General features: G+C 41.0%; 1 protein-coding gene across 2 annotated transcripts in view; it reads left to right on the forward strand.

Moving 5' to 3' along the window:
* The first annotated feature begins 903 nt into the window (after window positions 1-903).
* SPTBN1 (spectrin beta, non-erythrocytic 1) overlaps window positions 904-21286 on the forward strand; it is a 194985-nt gene continuing 174602 nt past the window's right edge. Inside the window, exon 1 of one of the 2 annotated variants that reach the window (XM_081832014.1) lies at window positions 904-1099. The gene's annotated coding sequence lies outside the window, so the exon portion shown is untranslated. Of the gene's footprint in view, window positions 1100-1678; window positions 1804-21286 lie in introns of those variants that run through there. The other variant, XM_081832015.1, reaches the window with a different exon arrangement.

Genomic DNA, 21286 nt, shown 5'->3' on the forward strand with positions numbered 1-21286 from the left:
TCGCTCGGGAAGAGCGCCCGGTTTTAGGTTAAAGTGAGCCAGAACGCCCAGAGGCAGGAGTTGGACAAACCACTTGTAGGGTCTGTTCGCAGCTACCGGGAGGGACAGGGTGAAGAAGCACTCACAAGGGGGTGGGGGGAGGAAGAGCTTGACTTCACCGAGTAACAACTCCCTGCCCCCATCGCCCAAGGTTTCCCACGGAGAGGTCCCTGTCGCTCTTCATCAGGCTGGGCGGAACCTATACGGCATCACCACCTAAATTCTAAAATCAAACCAACCAAACCACGTTCTAAAACCTCCCTCAACACTCTCCGTCGCGTTCCAAACGCAAACATCGCGGGCGAAAAGAGGCTGCACAAATCACGTAGAAAATTAGGCTGCCCCTTTCCAAGGCGATAATCAAATTAGCCTCAAATTAAACGTGAAATTGGCCCTCGCCGGCTGTGGGGACAAAGCCCCCATTGTCCCTTTGCCCGGGTAGCGGCGGCGGCGGCGGTGCCCACCCTGCCTAGGCCAGCCCTGGTGGGTCCCCGCGGCAGAGGACGAGGTCGGCGGCGGGCTGGGGCAGAGCCTGGGCTGGGGAGTGCGTGGACGCGCCCGAGGTTCGGCTAGCGCGCGCAGCAGGCGCTGGGTGGGCGGCTGCGGGGCTCCGGGCAGGCGCCGAGGGCAGGCGAGGGAGGAACCGAGGGAGGGAGGAGCGGCGAGCGGAGCCGAGTGTGGAGGGTGTGCGGGAGAGAGCGTGTGCGCGCGCGCGTGTATGCGCGCTCCTGGCGCCCGCGCGCTCCCTCTCCCCGCCCCTCGCCCCCTCCCTGCCTGCTCCCTCCCCTTCTCCCCCCCCGCCCCGCGCTCCCGCCCAGCCCCCGGAATCAGTGCAGCTGTTGCCGTGCAGGCTGCGGATTCCTCCAGTTCCTCCCTCGGCCGCCTCTCCGCCCGGAGCGAGCGCGCAGCCCCGCGCAGCAGCGCCCACTGGTCCCGTCCTGTGAGCCCCGGCCCCAGCCGCGGACAGCCCCGCGGAGTCGCCTCCCGGCCCACCCGCCCGGCCGCCGAGGAGCGGGAGGAGGACGGGACCCCGGCGCCCCCACCCCCTTATCCGCGGGAGGTAGGTGAGGGGCCTAGGCAGGAAGATGCCAACTCACTGGGGCTGCCTCCCGGGCGGGCTCCTGGGCGGCGGGAGGGCAGGAGGAGGGGCGCGGGCCCAGGCCGGGAGGACGCCGCTGCCCCACCGCTGCCCTGCGCCCTGAGAGTGGCGTGGGGGCGGGGAGGCTGCAGAGCCCGGGCGGGGGCGGCGCGGGAAGCCTGGGTCGCCTGTGCTTATTAGTACGCGGGCTTTGCGGGCAGGGGCGGCAGGCTCCGCAGTGAGGCGAACGCAGCTCCCCTGTGCGCACCGCGGCCGCCCAGCCCCATCGCGCGCAGCGGCGCCGATTCCTTCTCCTTGCCTCCACCGCCTCCTCCCTCCTGCAGGGCGCAGCGGTCCCTGGCGCGGGGGTGGGTGCGGAGTGGGCAGCAGGGAGGTTGTATTCTCGGGTGCCCTCCCTACGGCCGGGGCTGGTGGGGAGCGGGGGCGGCGTTGACAAGGCCCGACTCTGCGCGTAACGGTACGGGGGATGCGGCCAGGCGTGGTCCCCGCTGCGCAGCGCTGCAGCTGAGCCGGAGGCGGCGGCCCGGCGCCCCCCCGCCCATCATCGCGCCCGCCCCCCGCCCTCACCGCCGTCCCCACTCTCCCAGGGCTGGGCGTGAGCCGCCTAGGGGCGCGGAGCCGCGGCGGCGCCCGCCCTTCAGCTCTAGCCACCCGCTCTTCAACAGGTTTGTACTAGCGCGGGGACCCTCCGGGCCGGCCTTTGGGGGGCGGTGGGCTGGAAGCCCCTCTCGTCCTCATCCCTCACACCACGCCCGCGGCCCTCTTTTTTTCCGGGGGAGTCTTCCCTTTGTTTTTGTGAGAGGAAAGATGCCAAGTGTCTGCCGTCAGATGGGGAGGGGAGTGTTGTCGATGTCAGTATACAAACCAAGTCCATTATTTTTCCAATCAAAAGCCGGGCCACAGAGCGAGGAGAGGGTGAGTGTGGGGGTGCTTCAGCAGAGGAGAAAAATGGATTCGGTGGGTTTATTTGGGCGGGGATATGCTTTTTTGGCAAGATGGATGGCTCCCAGTGCCCTCGCCGTGATGCAGCACAATGCAGCAGTATCGCAGCCTCCCCTGGTTCTCGCTGCCGGGGCTTGGCAAGGCCACTCGGCGCCTGCGGCCCCCGCCCGGCCCCACCCAGGCCCGGGGCTGCCCTTGGCCGGGGCCGGGAGCTGCTTCTACCTTGTCATGCTGCTTCAGCTGGATGTGGCGTCAGGAGGACCAGGTCACCTAGCCGTGAAGTGGGGGGGGGGGGACCGGTTTGGGGTGACCCCTCCCGCCCCACCGGTCGCGGCAGTGCTCGGACGAAGGGGCGTCCTGCAGCGCTAAGGGAGCCGGCCTGCGGCTGCGGACCGAAATCTGATCTCCGACCGAGGGACCTGAGCCCTAGGGAGGGGCTGCAGGGAGGACAGGCCCGGTGGTGTGCGGAGGCAGTGGTGCAGTCAGTATTGGGAGTCGCAGTGTTTTTCTGTGCATTGCCCATAATCTGTGACTACAACCCAACTATCCATCGATTTCTTCATAGGTGAAAAGTTGATTAATTGAAGCTTTACGGTGGTAACATTACAGTACCTCTGTCTTTGGTAAATACTAAGGATATGAATTTTTCCCGTAGGAAAACATTTTTTGAAATAAAAGGATTGGTGTGTTTTAGTTCTTATGGCTCTGAGACATTTTTAAAAATATTAACATTCAGTAAGTTGTTTTAAAAGGAGCATATTTTTTGGTGGATAGTAAACTGTTTCTTTAACCCGTATTTGCTTTATTTTTATCATTTGCTTTTTCAAGCACAGTTAGAGATTTGGATTCTTTATTAAGGATTATTCGGTAAGTGTCATGATTGTTGGTAAATTGGTATTCAGATTGATTTAGGTAGCCCCAGTTAAGTATCCAGTCATGACTAATGGGATTATCATGGTAACTGACTGCATTTGTGTTTGTTTATATGTATTTTTTGTGTACATATTTTTTGCAGATGTGGCTGGGGAGGGGGGTGGAGAAACGCAGACCACCAAGGCCTCTGGCTGGTATCTGGTTAGAAGGAGATGATGCCCAGTGTCCCCATCTGTTTAGTCTGGGAACACCGGGAATTTCTCTTCTAAATGCCACTTCTACAATTCATTTATTCAATGTGGGATGGCAAAGGGGACACATCTAAATGTCACCTCTTCTAAAATGTATACCTGAAAAAAGGCATTTCAGTATGCTAACTGGAAGGGAAGGTCAGTGTTTCAATGCAAGGGCATATCTACTTTTATTTTTTAAAAATCTCTAATAATGAATCCAGCATTTGATTTTATGTGGCTGTGCTGAACAGAACTGAATGTAAGTTGTGTGGTTTATGTGCATTATTTTGAGTTTCTCTAATAGAGGGCCATTAAAATGTAGAATATTTTTGAATTTGGATTTCATCGTTGCTTTGTTTGTATAAAACTGTGATGCATAAAGATGTTTGGGAGTATTGTTTCCATGGATTATCCAGACATTTTGGATTTATTATGTTGTAAAAAATATCCTGTGTTGATGGCGCAGGGGGTTTAGCTGTTCTGACTTACACACCAGGTGCAGAATTCTGTTAGGCTACTCTTTGTAACTATCCTCTCTGGATTAACCAAACCCTTCATCTGAGAGTAAGTATTAGGACAGTGAGGAAACTGCTGTGCAGGCTTGCTGTGCAGAGCATCTCTTAGGGTGAGATTAGTAACAACAGCCTGTGATGTTGTAGGAGCAAGTGAGAAGACCTCACTCTCTACTTGTGACACATCCTTAGCAGAGACTTGGCATTGGCATTTTCTTAGAAGAGTTTGAGTGGTTATTGAGTGCTGTATGAAAGCATGACTCTACATGCAGAACACTATTTTGAGGTGGAAGTATTTTACTACTACTAAACAGACATGATGAGTGGAAATTATTTGATGTGGTTTTCGTTAAAATAATAAGCCTTTCGTTTTTAGAGCATATTCTTAGAATTCTAGAGCTGTTCACACACATGTATATATGTAATATAAAGAGTGATAATACTCCTTTAATTATGTTGGGCCATGACCAACATCTGCATTATAATCAGTCTTTAATTACTGTTCTGTGGATTTCCTTTTGGTAGTCCTGGTTTAATACTACTGGGAAACCATTCTTTCATAAGGAAAGGGCTAATATCCCTTCTGGAAAGGCTACTTCTGTAGGTTTGTCGAAGTGAGTAAAAGTTCTCATGGATTTCTCTTTTAAGTTTTCAGTCTTTGCTGTCTCTCAGAGCATCTTTTTTTCGCAAAAGACCTAGTTTAGTATTCTTGATTTTTCTGATAACAGTTATCCTGTATCCAAGTTTATATAGTGTAGGAATAGTATCATCAATTTCTTTATCTTGGTGGGTAAAATGAAACTACCCCAATTAGAGACACCCACACTTCTGTTTTTAGACGTTGCTAGAGAAGGTGTTTTCATAATGTCTCTTGCTACAGTAGTGAGGTTTGTGCAACAGCAATATCAGGAGCTTGTTATAAATGCGGATTCTTAGAGGTCTCATCCCAGACCTATCCAATCAGAATTTGCATTTTAACAAGACCCCTAAGTGACTTGCATGCATCTTAAATGGAGAAACTGCTCTACTCCTTCAGCAAGGGACCTCCATATCCTTCTAGTATCTTTCTTTTGTTTTTACTTTTGCTGAAATGTCGGCACATTTTTTTCCCTTGGGTCACTAAGTGGTGTGGAAGAAAGGGATACACTGGCTGTAAATCATTTAATACAGAAATACTTTGTAAAGTTCTTTAATTTTTAAATGGAGCCTTATTTTTTTTTTTTTATAGTTTATTTAGACTAGTCAGGTTTTTTAGTTCTTTTCTAGAACACCTCTAAAGTTGAAAAACAGTCTCCCCTCTCTGCCTAGACAAAAAGGCATTGGCTTTGAGATAGCAGAACTAGAGTCCAGGAAGCTAAGCCCCTGAGTGCAAGGGCCCCCTCTGCTCCCTTTGCTCTTCTCTGATCTCTTTGTCATCAGTTACTTCTCCTGGTATATTCAGTGTCCTGCCCTTCTGGTCCATTGCCTTCTTAAAGTTCTTTATTAAGTGATTTGTACATACAAAATAATGCTCATAAAAGATCTGTGACAGAATCATAAATCAGTGGGCACTCAGGCACCCATCACCTAGTTCGGGAAGAAGAACCTTGTCATCGTGTATTCATAGTTCCCTGTGTGATCCTCTGTGATCCCATCTGAAGCAGCCACTGTCTTGAGTTTTATGCTTATCATTCCCTTGCTCTTCTTTATGGGTTATCCTTTTAAAACTTCTTATTTTATATAAAAGAAATTACACTTTATGTATTTTTCTGTGACTTGCACTTTTAGATTAACATTATATTCCTGAGATTCATTCATTTTGTGGCTGTGGTTCATTCATTTTTACTGCTGTGTAGTATTCCACTACAGCTTATTATTCCTTCTGCTGTGGATAGAGATTTGGATTGATTCCATTTTTTTGCTCTTATACAAAGGCTACTGTGAATATGTCTTCTACGTGTCTTTTAATACATATGTGGAGATAGATACAAACACACATTATCTGTCGGTCTCTTTCTCTCACGAATGAAATTTGCTGGATAATTGGGTATGTGTATCATCAGCCTTACTAGATATGCCAAATGGCTTTTCCCAAGTGATTGTACTACTTGTGTTCCTACTAGTAGAGTGTACATGTTATAATAATTCCACAACTTTGCCACTACTTCATTTACCAGACTTTAAAATGTTGTCCAGTTGATATTTATGAAATGTTATCTCATCATGCTTTTTATTTGCCACTTCCCTGACTATTGATGTTAAGTATATTATTGGCCATTTGGGTTTCTTCTTTTGTGAAGTCCTCATTAAGCTTTTGCCTATTTATCTTTTAGATTTGTTTCTTATTGATTTGTAGGAGTTCTTTGTGTAGATTGCCTGCTAATCCCCATGGGTTATACGTGTTGTAAAAATTACCTCCCAGTTAGTGTTTGTTTTTAAAAACTCTTTGTGGTTTCTTTTGATGAACAGTCATTTGTAATTTCAGTAGAGTCATAATCAGTTTTTGTCCTTTAAGGTTTGTGAGGACGATTTTGTTATTGCAGGAAAATTTTTTTTTCAGTTGGGAAAGAGCATTAGTTTTGGAGTCAAACTGATCTGGGCTCAGATCCTAAGGCTTTTGTATACTAGCCATGTGGCCACAGCTAGGTTTTGGCCTTGGGATAGTTCATTCCTCTTGAAACCACAGTTTCCTTATTAGTAAACTTGAAATGATAATACTTTGTGATACAGTTGTGAGACAGCAGGGTACAGTGCTAGGTACATAGTAGGTGTTCAGTTAATAACAGTTCCATTACTTTCTCTTCAAACTACCTAAGCTGTATGAGCCACTGACCTCTTCTAAATGCTTTCCCAAAACTGCCTTCATATTTTTATGTCAAAAGAGCTAATAAATGGCTTATTCTTTTATTTTTTTAGAAGGCTGTGTTACGGGTGGAATTTTTATATTAATCAGCACAGGCTGTACAAGACCACTTACTGGGAACCCTTTGTCAGCTCAGGTTCCTGTTCTTGAAAATAGTGTAATTATAGTTCTTTTTACCAGGAAGCATTTAGACTACTGTTTTCCCTTTGCTGCTACTCGAAGATTACCCTGCAGTATTGTTTTTGATGCAGTAAACAAATTATTGGATACCTTCTCTTGCCAGGGCTTGAAATTGGGTTAGAGTGATGGTGGTGTGGGCTGGTCTAATGGTGAATAAGATTTAGTTCCTGAATCTAAGGACTATATACTCTATAGAATATATTCTGTGTATGTCCCCAGCAGATAAAAGACCTCTTATTGACCCGGTGTGTGACTTTGGCAAACCATTTACCCTTCTGGTCTCAGTTTTAAATTTATAAAATGAAGGATGTAGATGAAATTATAGTGGGGGTTAAAGCCTGGCACATGGGCACCATTCCCTCCCTCCCTGGCAGATCAGAAAATCAGCCATGACACTCTTTTTTCCACAGAGTTGAGGTAGAGCCTCAGTAACATTCTCAATATAGTGTTCTAGGCAGTAACTACCAGTTGATTGGATCTCATGCTTAATTTTTAAGATCCTGTATATCCCTAAAATTCTGTGATGGTAAGATATTTGAGTAACACAGCACTCTGGCAGAGTTCAAAATACAGTGGAACAGGAGGAAATCAAAAGCAGGGAGACAGGAAATAGGTGATTGCGGATGGGGGGGTTCCGGAGGTTAAGGGAGCAGGTTATGGTGGTAGCCAAGGGAATGAGAAGGAGGGGAGAGATGGGAGAAGGGCTGTGATGGCCCAACCCTGTGCCAACTGCTCGCAGAGTGAATGGATGGGAGGTAGACCTAAGTGGATGAGGAGCTAAGGTGACCTGGGTTTCAAATTTGGATGATGACAGAAATAGACACCGTGAAGAATGGAAATCTGGTTGGGAAGAGAATCAGTTTTGTCTTTGAACTTGTTAAATTTGAGATTCCAGCAGAAACCCTTAGTGGAGATAATGTTGGAGGAGTTGAGAGGTCAGGGCCAGTGTGGCTGATGGGAGGCTGTTGGATGCAAGGCTCCTGAGCTTTAGGCTCTGGAGTTGCACAACCTGGTGACTCCATGTACAGACTAAGTGACCTTGGGCAAACTACCTTGACCTTTCTGTGTGCCTCAGTATCTCCATCTGCATGGTGGTAACTATCACAAAGGATTATTAAAGCTAAGTAAGATAATCCACTATCACAATACATTTTAATTACCATGAGACATGGACGGTTTGCTTAGTCTTAATTTTATGCTTTCTTTCAAATAAATATTTTGATTTATTCAGAAAAGATACATTCCAGCAAACATACCATCATTCAGATAAATAATGCTAAGTTCAGTCTACATTAAACTTGTCCTTATGTACCATGTCTAAATTATAGGAAAGGCAAACCTAACTAAAGCCTATTTTTAACAAATAAGGAAACATAAAATCCTACTATTGGGGGAAAGGGTATGAACAGATAGTTTATAAAAGAAGAAATCAAGGAAGACAATAACTGTAACTATATTAAATTGTTCAAACTCACCAGTAATTTGAAACACAAAACAATTAGATTAATTTTTCCACTTTAATTGGTGGGTAAAGAATGCTCTCTGGGATGCTATAAAATAGGAGCTCTGCATTATCTGTTGGGAGAATATTTGGATTAATACAAATGTAGTAGAAAAAACTGGGTTATATATTTATATAATAGAAACCTTAAATGTTTATATTTTTTGGAGTGAAATCCCACTTGTAGTTCTGTAACCTAAAAGAAATAAGTAAAAATAAGGACAGAAGTTTTTAAACAAGGATCTTCTTACCGTTATTTATAGTGAAAAAGTTGGGACATACTCAAATTATGGCACAGGGACAGGATGGAATTCAGTATAGTGCTTAAAATAATAATGGTTAGAATATTACTGAAATGAGAAAATGCTAACAGTATAGTATTCAGTGGAAATACCTTTATGCAATGCTATATAATAGGGTATAAGTCCAGTTTTGTTATAGTAAATAAAAGACTAGAAGGAAATATATTAAAATGTTAATGCTTTAGATGGTGGGTTGATGGCTGATTTCCTTTCTTGTAAGAAAGGAAATTCTTATGACTTAAAAGTTTCTCATTTTGAGTTTTGAAAAATTTTATAAATAGAGAAGAGTACAGTAAATCTAATAGACTACCACGAGGACCATTTTTTTAATAATCAAAAAAGCAAGCAACACTATGTTAATTGTTAAAAAAAAAAAAGGAAAGAAAAAAGCAAGTCTGGCCACTTATAGGTCATTATTAAGGAATAGTTTAAATTTCTAAAGAATTGTCTTATCTGTCCTTCTGTACACTCTAAGAGCAGAGGAAAAATGAGTAAGTTAGCATCTTCAGGGTATAGGTCTCAGAGAAAAGTAGAGCATTTAGATGTGATGGAATGCTAACTTGACTCTACACTGACCTGGGTCAGCTGAGAAGGTGGGGAAGACCAGGATTCTTTAGTATTTCCAAACCGCATACTTACACAGAGAGGGCAGTAGACTTCGGTGACATACTTGTTCTCACTTGTGGAAACTCAAACACAGCTGCTGAAGCTAATTTTGTAACCATTAGACCATCATGTTTCTTTGAAATTGGTCAGAAAAGTAGATGAAATTCTGAGTGAAAATTTTAAAATAAAAATAACTCCAGATTTATATTACTTCTGATTAATGGTTTCTCACCATTTGGGAATATTATAGGCTAAGGGTGAGAGGACTGAATTTTAATAATATCCTTCCTTCTTTGTATGAAATGAAATTCTTATGTATGTATGTATATGATATTTATTGCCTCTATCACGTAGGTGAGACAGAGGGATGTATGTATGATTGAGTAATCTCTACCATGAACAGAGGCAGAGGGCTATTTTAAGACTTTTAAAGTGGGGAATTTTGTAGAGATAACATTTTGAAAGTGAATGTCAGGAATGAATCACATTGCCCTTCATCTTTGGGAGGAAATAGTTCTGTTTTACAGCCCAGATTCCCAACTGTGTTGGTACTTTGTAAAATGTAGCTTGTAGAAATGAACTATTTACTTCCATGAATTTTGTGGGTTTTTTCTGCTGTCAATTTTAAGTGATTGATTGAGGAGGATTTTAGGTTAAGTGTGCTTTGAGATCTGAAAGTAAGATGTTATAATTTCAAGATTGCTTTAAAGTTGACCCTTGTTTATTGGTGTCGTAATTCCATTCTTTATAAACTCTAAACTATGAGAGTAAACATCTGAATGATTTTTAGAGCCATTTGACATCTCTGATCTAGAATCTAGAGCATCCTTCTATTTCTGATCTTTAACATAAACTTGAAGCCATTGGTTGGGCAGTAAAATCTGTATTAAAACATAATTACAGATTTTTACCCAACAGATGAACTAGGGTGAAATGCAGAATGACATATAAATAAGCAGAATTTACTCTTTGGCAGTGTATATGTATAATTAAATATGTCTATGCTTAGAAAGTGGTTATCACTTGGTGATGTGGATTGTGGAAGAGCTCTAATTTCATCTCTCCACATTTCCCAAATTTTTGGAAGTACTTAACAATAAACTCTTGCTCTTTATCAAAAATATCCTAACACCACAATAAGCCTCATTTTAGATGGATAAAAACTAATAAATAAAATGATTAATCAGCTAAATATACCCTTTGCTATTCAATTTTTTTTTCTGCCAGAACTTACAGAAAACCAGTCTTAATACTAAAAGCATAAAGAGCACTGAAATTTTGAAAAGATGTTTCCATTCCTTATTTAAATATGCAATTTGTTAGAGCCTTGGTATTTTATTACTTCCGTGGAGTGTGGGAAAAGATGTAGGAACTGGGCCACAAGGGAGCAGGGTAAAAAACATCTCCAGGAGATCAGCCTCTATGGCTATTGCCTCTGGCTCTGAGTGGGGTTTCTTGTTGTTTCCTTACCCTCTTGGAGAGCAGGTACGGGGATAATTGTTGTCCTAGTGTGTTTGCTTCAAGGCTAAATCTAAACATTCAAGGGCTGTACATTTTTCTGGAATGTTCTTCACCAGCTGTTCAGTCTTTGGGGTGGGATAATGCATGTTCTTATTGTGGTTTACTCCCCCTCCCCCTTTTAGCCCTTTTATCTTACTTATTTAAAAGGGAAGGAAAACCTAGATGCTTCCCTAAAACAAAGCTTATTTATTTTGTTCTGTGATGTTTAAACATTTTCCATTATATTTTTAAATCTGTAGCATGGGAGTGTTTTTATAGTGAGTACAATAGTCTTAAAAGTTAAAATATTCATTCTTTTTTACCTTCTTATAATCCCTGAATATTTGACAGTGTCTGCTACTCAATACAGTTTGCATAGTTTTTTTTCTGAATGGCTTATGAAGAATGTATACTTTCCTGAGGTTATAAATTAGCATAAAATCATCTAACATAAAAATTTTTAAATATTTGATTACCAAAATAATAAATGTTTATTATAGATCATATGGAAAATAAAAGTGAATACAAAGAAGAAAATTGAAATTACCAGATATTTAGTGATTCCAGCAGCATGCAGTTAAACATTTTGGTCTTTATTCTTTAAACCTTTTTCCCTGTGCACATACTCATCTCACAAATAAGGGCCACATTCTCAGCTCTTAGGTTAAAGATGTCAAGTTTTGACAGTCTAAATAATCACTTGATGATGTTTATTACTCTTCCTGTCAATACATGTAGCATGACAAAACATAAAATCCTATTACTGGTCTTATTTAAAGCTATGGCATGGACACTTTTGCCCTGAGCTGTTTTTAGTGGTAGGGGTGAGCAGTTTTTAGTGGTAGGGGTGCTAAAGAAAAATGGTAAAGAAATAGAAATCCAAATTTTATTACACTTTTCTTCTTTGACAAAAAATTTTTATAGTGGAAAAATATCAGAAATTAAGTTCTCATTAGATAATGTGTGCTTTCTGTTTTGTTTTGGAAAAATTCTCATCAGGGTTGCATTAATTCCCTTGAGGGACATCTCCATATCCTTTGGACAACATCTGATTTTACTTTTATCTTCAGATTTCAGAGATTCTTTAAAACAGCTACCCCGTAACAGTGTTACAAATGGAATGGATGTGGTTATTAGAATCTGGGTTTTAAAGGTATTAAATTTTACTGGGCTGGTTTTGGTTGTAACTGTTGAAAACACACACTAAGAGCTCAACTTTCTTAGGATCCTTGTATTGGCTGAATTCTTTAAAATTCTATCTTTGGATCTAGGATCTGTTTCAAGGAGAAAAAGCAATATACTTACTTGATTATGCAAGCCAGCTGTTTAAGCCTTGGGACATTGGATGGATGGAGGTGACTTGCTAGCACCTCTTTGCTGCCTTAATTCTAGTATTTGGCCTTTTCCTGAAGAAGGTGCTAAAGGGTTTTTTCATGTGCTTAGGGAAAGGAGTGGGAACAGGGGAGAAACACCCTTTCACTGGAAGAGAAAGAAAGCCCTTTCTAGCAGTTTCTAGTAGGTACTTTGTGATTATTACTGGTCTTGTCTGGAGTGGTGGGCCTGGAGGAAACGTGGCAAATGTCCTTCTTCCCAGGTTTAAACACTGAAGGCCTGTGGTAAGGAACTACCTTTTACAGTTTATTTTTTACAGTTCCTTTTACAGTTTATTTTTAAAAATTTTTTTTAAGATTTTATTTATTTATTTGACAGAAAGAGAGTACAAGCAGAGGGAGAGGGAGAAGCAGGCTCCCCGCAGAGCAGGGGGAGCCCGATGCAGAACTTGATCCCATGGCCCCGGGATCATAACCTGAGCCGAAGGCAGCTGCTTAACCAACTGAGCCATCCAGGCATCCTCCTTTTACAGTTTAGAGGGAAACTCAGCTGGGTTGGCTGATGGATGGATCGGGGTTGGGGGTTGGAGCTCAGCTGCAGTACATGGACTTCCTCTCTCCAAATAAGGGATTCATCAGAAGCTCCCGACCTGATGGGACTCATTCTTTTTGAGGACAGTCACAGCTCATCAAGGGAAATGCTTTGATGGTTAATGTGCCTGGCCTGTCTGAAGCCTGCAGTAGGGATCTCAGCTGAACCTCCAGGCAGCTGCACACATTGGGTCTAGCACTTGGGGAGGTATTGAGGTGAGACAGTGGTCTCACAGTGGTCCCTGCACCCCAGGGTGGTGGGGGGAGCAGGGGGCTGGAATGTGGCCTTATCCGGACCTCTGAATGGATGAGTACACCTGTCACTTTTTTTAGGAAGTGAGTGGGGTCAGAGGTATCCCTCGGGTAACTTCTCTGAGAGGGGCCTGGTCCTTCTCACAGCGAGGCTGACAACTCTGTGCTGCCGGCTGTCCGTAAATACCCAGCTTATCTCCTGGGCTGGAGTCAAGGATGACCAGGATCCTGGAGCACAGACATTCACGTGCCCTTTGAGCGGGAAGGAAGCCAGCGCACACCTTGTGTTGTATTCTTTGTTTTAAAGGTAGGTGGTTTTTTGTTTTTGTTTTTGTTTTGCTTTTTGCCTGTTTGCTTGTTTTTAAATCAACACCCCCTGCTAAAGGAATTTCTGAGTTTCCTTGATAATCAGGATGATTTTTCATTTTGAAATGCTTATTTTGCTTTTGAAGTGCGTGTTCCTGACTTTAAGAACACCAGTTTTCATCCTAGCTCTTAAAATCTCATTTGATTCATAAGGGGGGAAAGTTTAATTAGGGAGCAGGTTAATTTATTGTCTTATTCCTGAGGAAGACTACTCTTACCTGTCAGTTGAGTATTATATATATAAAATATATATATATAATATATATATTTCCAGCTCTGAAGAATTACTTTGTTAGTGTATGTTGCATGAATGTTTTATTCCTAATTATAGTATGTATTTTCGTTGGACTACGCTCTTGTTAAAGGAAACTTTTGTTCATGTGAAATAAATCTTTAGTGGATCGTATTTGAGAACTGGCCTCAATGTAATGTTAATGTAAAGTGTATATTGATAGCTGGCCTATCACTGGAATGTTGTGCAGCTGTGCAGAGCATGAGGCTCAAATGTGCTAATTAAATAGATTTTTTTTAGCGAGAATGGAATGTAGCAGCATGTGGTTAACCATTCCAGGTTGTTTTTGAAGAGGACTTTTTTTGGCCAAATATTAACAGTTAGAGAGTACATTGACTTAGAGGATGTATTGCTAGGTTAAATTATTTTTTTAAAGGAAGTAATGGGACTCATTAAATACTGATGATCCTTTAAAATATACACTGATTAATAATCTGCTTCAAGATGTAGGCAGTGGGAACATGATTAGGGCTTAACATCTGTAGTTAAGGCATTTCTTTTTTAAGATGTGACCTTGCTTTTTTCCCGTCCATGTCAGTTCTCCTTACTTAGTTGGTGAGTACTCAACCTTTTTTTGGGCAGTGGAGTATAGCATTTTCCCCAAGTTTGAGCAGTGTTCTGATACTTGTTTTGGGGACCAAGGTAAATTGGATTATTTGGATTAAACTGTATCCACACAGATGGTGGTCTGATTTTTTTTTTTTTTTTTAGTCAGACGTTGTGCAAAGTGATCTGATGGGAATAAATGGCAGGTTGGTTGTGTAATGTGGCAACATCTTACTTAGTGTGTCTTTAGAGATAAGTGGGATCTGATTCCAGCAAGGCTGTGCATAAGAAGTTGGAATGCCTTGGAGAACTGCCAAGAGATTGGGAGCAAGCTGTATGACAAGCACTAAGGCAGCCTTGGCCTGCCTTAAAATAGCTACAGTTCAGCAGAATAGCTTGAAACTTGTCATTTCACTTGAGCAAAATCACTCCTCTAAATGTATTACCAAGAAATAGAAATGGTAGCTATCCTCTTTAGTAAGGTTTATTTTTGTTTATCTTTTTGTTCCAGCAGTCTTAAAATCTTTTGCACCTGTATGTAGGAATATATTTCTGTGTCACATATTATCTTGCATAGTTTTATCTGGACTAATTAGTGATGCATTATCCCAGACTTCACATTGAGGTTCCCCTGCCCCACTCACCCCACTCGCTAATTGCGGTTTGAATAGAAATTTGGGCCCTGAAGGCTAAAAAAAAAAAAAGCCCCATATTTTATATGTCTGAGAGTCATGTGGATATGAATTATTGATGTTTGAACGTTAGAACCTTGTAGAAGCATAGTAAAGGGCATTGGTTACTGTCCTGCAGAATCTTTTTTTTTCTTTCTTATTCCTTTTTTGACTCCGTATTAAGTTTTTTGCAGTTTATTGCGGTACTTGATTCTTGTTTGTAATTGATTTACTTTCTAATTCTGGTCTCTCCATTTAAAAGAAAAATGGGCTTGTTTTTTGAAGTCAGGACGATGAAAAAGTAGAAGTGGGGGTGTACAGCCTTTAGGAGGGGTCCTGTATAGGTTTGAGCCTGATAGTAACATGATCAGCATCTGCAGAGGGTGAGGGATGGCTAGGTAGAGGAGGAGGCTGCCTGAGGGGATAATCCAGTCAACTTATTTATTAGCTTAGGTGCTGTGAAGATGAAATTTTTAAAAAAGTAATACTTAGATTACTGAATGGAAATAAAATAAGAACAGAGAGGACTTAGATGTTAAACATAATATGAAAACAGTGAGTGAACTTCCTCTAGGAGGGCTTAAATACAAACCAAATTTCTATTAAGAATTTCTTGAAAGATGGTATTAACAGATATCTTAATTATCCTCTAAAGTCCGTTAGAAATTTGGACTTAGACTAATTGCAATAATCTTATAGCTTTTTAGAGTACCCTGCAAAATGGCTTTGTTTCTTATATATTGCTGTCATTAGATTTATAAGTTCTGAATTTTGCTTTGTCACTTTCAGTATCTTAAACATATTTCAGGGGGGATACTTAGCTTCTTTAGATATATTGATCTTTTCATTCTTACATGGCAAATGAATTCTCTATATGGTATTGTTGACAGTTCGGAAAATTTCTTTATTGAGCCCATGATTTCTAAATTTTTTTGTTTTTGTCTTTCCCTTCTTTTACACATTCCTGATTTTTAAACACACTCTTGGATAGCCAGATTGGTAAACTGAGTTCAGAAGATGTGAACTATAAGCTAGAGCCACGAGTTTTTTTACTTAACACTCCATTATCTGATCTGCTTGTGAAACTCTATTTTGGATAGTTTTCACCTCAGATCATCCATTGAATTGCAGTATGTATTCCTTTAATCTTGCAAGAGATTTCAGTCATTCACTCTAAGATAAAAAAGCAAAAGGTAGAATACTTGAATATCCTTTTCTTGGGTTATTGTCTGAATTAAAAAATTATTCATCTTAATTCTATACCTGCATATTGGATGTCATCTCTCTGTGTATGCCTTATATCGGCTCATCAGACTGGGAACAAATATTTAGCATTTAAGATATTCCAGACATAAGAATTTACGGAATTTGCTTATAAATGTTAGGGGATGTACAGAACAGACCCAGGGTTTTAGCTGGCTCTTTGTGCAGTGTGAAAGCAGATGGAAACATTACAGAAATCTGCTGCAGATGGCAATGAAAGAGACAGGTGAGGACCACATGGAAGTTCATATCAGGGGTAGATGGAGTACTGAGTTGGTTTATGAAATGCTAGCCATCTGACATGTTTCTACAGCTGTTGTCAGCTAGCTGAAAATAAATTCAACTTGTTGGAATGGTAAGAGTTTTGCCATCTGAATAGGCTTAGATAAAATAGTGCTTCAGGTGCCCATAACATGGTCTATTATAATATTATTGTAAAGGAAAAAAATGGTAATAAACCAAATGCCCATCATTGGTAAGTTAGAGGAGGAAATATTATGGAGGCAGTACGATGTAGTGGTTACATGTGCTGACCTAGGGGCTGCCTGGGTCTGAATCCCAAGTCTACCTTGGACTCACTTTGGGACATTGGGCACGTCATTAACCCTACTCTATCTCACTTTCTTCACCTGTAAGATGGGGGCAGTGATAATACAGATGTTAGAGGGTTCTTATGAGGATTAGTAAGTTGATAGAAGTAATGTGACAGTCTAATGCGTGGCAAATATTAGTTATTATATTGATAAAAATATTATTCTTGAAAACATTCTAATAACATAGGGAGCTTCTTAATATAAAGGAATAAAAGCAGAACACAAGGTTATTTAAATGGTATGATCTCCACTCTGTGGGGAAATAAACACACACACAAAAGAAGGGGAAATATTCCAAATCTTAATTTTTTGTAGAGTGTGGTAGTATTGTGACTTTTGTTTTCCTGTAAGTGCTTTTCTGTATTTTCCAGTGTTCACCAATAATCATGTCTTACTTGTATAATTTGAAAAAAATAAGCTTTTTTTGAAAAGTCCATGTCACCCCTTGCAAACAGTATGTTAATCTTAAGAACATCCTGTTTATTCTTTGAAAGCCCGGAGCTACCATTTGGCCAAAGTTTGCCTCCTTCTGATTGTACAATATTTTCACATTCTTACAAAAGTGCCTCAGAGTAACGAAACTCTAAACTTTTTAATTTCATGACTTAGATTTTTCTACTAATTCAGATTAATGATGTATTAAAAACAACATAGACACCTGTCGCTACGTAAGTGCCATTTACTGGTGATATGATCTTGGACAAATTGTGTAAGAAAGTTTTGGTTTTCTCATACAAAGGGGAGATGAGGCCAACAATTACCATCTACTAAGTATCACAGCACCAGGACTAAATGCAGTAATACATACTCATCACTTCTGGCATATTACAGGCACTCGGTAAGTGATGCTAATTCCCTCACTGCCCGTCCTCACTACCCACTCTTGCCAACAAACAAATTCAGTTTGGTCACTTCACATTAATCCATACAATGGTGTTTAGTTTTAACTCACTGATCCTTAGTGCTTAATTTAAGACTCCGTAGACCAATGTGGCTTTCTTAAAGATTCATCCTTACAAGCTTATTCTACCGTCTGCCTCCCCATTCTTCACATATTTCCATCTGTGTTTATTTTGCCACTTCCAGCCAGTTTACATAGCTCTATTTAAGAGTGTTCCCTTCCATAGTGTATCAGGCAGTTTAGGCTTAGTGCGACAGGAACAAGCATCTCCAAAATCTCAGTGGCTCAAAGCCGTAGATGTGTATTTCTCATTCATGTGATATGTCCATCATAGGATGGCAGGGGGCTCTGCCTCACATTTTTCGAGCTTGGGAACCCTGGCTGATGGGTCATACAGAAGCCATTGGCCAGAACTAGTCACATGACCTTGCCCAGCTGCAAGGGGAGCAGGCAAGTGTAATCCACCCATATGACCAGAAAGAGAGGAGACTGGGTATGTGTCATCATTAGAAGTTTCTGACCAAACATAGATAATGGTGTAGTTGCTGTAGTCTCACTTTACATTTCCCATCAAGTTCTTTGAAGCACTAGCTTTGCAGTATGTTAACATGTGTTATTTAAAAAGAATGCTGGGCTAAGTAAAATGTAATAGGTTTCTTTAGTGAAGCACTTCTCAGAGCTTTCATAAGCTAATAGGCTTTCTAGCAGGAAGAGAAATAAATATATGGTGTTTCCCAAACTTACATTAATTTGGAATTCTTTTTTTTTTTCCAAAGCCTCTCTTAGGCCTGGGGTTCATAGAATATGCTTTGGAGTACACTAGTCTGTTCTCATACAGAGCAAAAATACTAGAGATTCATTTTAATTATTACATACATTAGGAAGAAGCTTTGTTTTTATTGTTACTAGAGTTGATTATTTGAAGTCTTATTTCTACTATTATGAATCAAATGAATTTTTTTTAGTTATTATTGGTTACATGCCTGTGTTGAATCCATAGGATTTTTTTCTTCATTTAGTTGCTTTTGTGTTTTAAACTTACCATTGAAAAGAGGAAGGTAAACAAACCACGACCACACATCTTAGTTGTTAGAAAAGATTAAATTGGTTTGAACAGATGACCCAAACACATAATTTTTTATTGGCTTCAACATTTTTTCTTGGTTCCCTCTGACTTTCCATAACAAATTTTCTAGAAGTTTTGACACTACTGAAATGAGGGCTCTGATAAGAAGCAGAAAGACAACTTTTGTCAAGAGGTATTACATATTTCTCTACCAGAAGGCTTTGGATTTAAACACGGTATTCGATGCCAGGGATTTTATGCCTGCATATGTAACAAATCTCAGTATGGAAGTTTTCACTTAAATATGGCTGTAAACTTCATGCAATAAACCTTTAGGTAAGAAGGAGCTCTTCCTGTTTCATAACTATGCACAAGTAAAACTTAATTATATATGACCAACTCCCCAGACCTTTGAGTTTATGGCTTTTCTTTTTTCTTTTTAGTGATGAATTCAGTTTTTTTTTTTTAAAGATTTTATTTATTTATTTGACAGAGACAGAGATAGCGAGAGCAGGAACACAAGCACAGGGAGTGGGAGAGGGAGAAACAGGCTTCCTGCCGAGCAGGGAGCCTGATGTGGAACTCGATCCCAGGACCCCGGGATCATGACCTGAGCCGAAGGCAGACGCTTAACGACTGAGCCACCCTGGCGCCCTGAATTCAGTTTCTATTAGAAATTATGAAATCCAGGCTGAGAATTCAGTTTTCATTTTGTCTTTTCTTTTGTGAATGAAAAGGTGCAGAGGGCAATTATTTCCTGATAGGAAAGACACTTTTAAATCTGTCCGCTAATTCAGTAGCACCCCCCTATCCGGCCCTTTTCCCACTGCCGTTATAGTCAGACCTGACCAGTTCAAACCTGCCTTTTGAAGGTGACTTGCTAGGGTTTGAGGCAGGAAAAATCTTTAGAGCCACGGTTCCCAGTCTTGTCCTTTTTGTTGACTTTAGTCTCATTGTAGAGAAAGCATTCATGACCCATCACAAAAACAAACATTAAAAAGCATTTTTCACGTGGCCTGGAGCTGACAGAAGTCAAATTTAATATATCAAGGAGTATTACAAACATGAGAGCCATCGCTGTTCACCACAGGGCTGTTCCCGAGCCTACTCCCAGGACCCTTGCCTGTGGCAGGTCTTTCAGGCGTTTGAGGACCAGCTGTTAGAAGGTTTTGTGGCAGAGTAATGTTTTCACATTGCAGGCTGCAGCTCATGGTCAGAAAGATTGTAGAGAATACATAGAATTAGAAGCTTTAGAGCTGGGCGGGACCCTGTGGATCTCACTACATCCACAAGCTCAGAGAGGCCAGGTGAAGCCACACAGCCTGGTGGTAAGGGCTGAAATTACACCTCTGCTTATTTGGGCCATTTGTGATGTGTTTTAAAATTAGACACATGAGGTGAAGCTACAAGTTTAATGCTCATGTTCTCTGTTTTCACGCTGTCAAACTAGCATTAATGTTTATTGGGAAATATTTATTGGGAAAACTGTTTTCCCATAGATTAAAAATATAAGAGTTGTTTGTTTTTGATTTAGGGAAAGAAGAAAAGCCCATTGTGTATGGAACTAAAAGATGGCACATACAGTATATCCACCTTTGTCTCTTTTTTTAATTTTTAAAATTTAAATTCAATTAATTAACATATAATGTATTATTAGTTTCAGACGTAGAGGTCAGTGATTCATCAGTCTTCTATAACACCCAGTGCTCATTACATCACGTGCCCCATCTTCATCTTAATAGAAATAGCAAACACCTGTGCCCTGGCTGCCTCGGCTAGGCTGGAGGAAGGTGAAGGTCATTCCAAAGTAGAAAGGGATCTGGTTAAATATTACTTTGATAAGTTGAATATGTTTAAAAATGTCCAGGCCCAGGGATGTGGATAGAGGCTGACTGAGGAATTCTCTGTGTCCACAGATGGTTTGTACTATGATTTAAAGGGGGATAAAGGACAGTTCTGAAAAACATGACCCTTACCAGCCCCCCATCCCCTCTACCCCACATGGATTTGTATGCATGCAGGAAATCTAGGGTATGACAGGTAAAAGTAAAAAGAATGAATCCTATTGTCCCAGTCTTCTTCTATGGAAGGTAAGACTTGGGAGAGTATCTTACAGTGGTTGTGTTCTGTTTCTGGACCATATTACCTGTTGGAACCCTGCCTGTGCTGGTTACTGAGTGTGGGTCTTTGGTAAGTAAACATATAATTTATTGTCCAACCTGGGTAGTTTGTGAGAGTGAAAGGGGTGGGGCGGGGGGGGGGCGGTGCTTTTAACAATTGTACCAGAACAACTGCCATAAACTGGGACTATCTGAGGCAAACAGGAAATATGGTCACCCTAGTCTTATCAAATTACTCCATCTCTGTGTCTCAGTTCCTTCACGTTGTAAAATGGGTGTGATGATAAGACTCCCTTCTTAGGGGATTCAGATTAAGTGCAATAGAATGTGTAAAGTGTTTGGAATGTTGCTTGGCACATAATAACTGTTCAGTAGAGTCAGCTATTAAAAACAGACTATTACTTAGGATATTTAATTCACATAATAACCACTTATATATTCAGTTTACTTTCTGCTGTCTTCATATTATTTCTCCATGGCAAATGTTCTTAATTTTACTGATTGAATAATCACATTTACTAATGATTTCTTCCATTTATGGCACCTGCTCAGACTTAATTTTCTTGCTTTATCTGAGCCCTTTACTCTGATAAAGGCCCTGAAAGTAAAATTTACTGTTACTGTGTCAGGTACCCAGGTATCTGCCACTTAGTTATGTGTAATTA

The sequence above is a fragment of the Leptonychotes weddellii genome, chromosome 10, assembly GCF_054177405.1.
Source record: "Leptonychotes weddellii isolate Sample4059 chromosome 10, ASM5417740v2, whole genome shotgun sequence".
Taxonomy (NCBI): domain Eukaryota; kingdom Metazoa; phylum Chordata; class Mammalia; order Carnivora; family Phocidae; genus Leptonychotes; species Leptonychotes weddellii.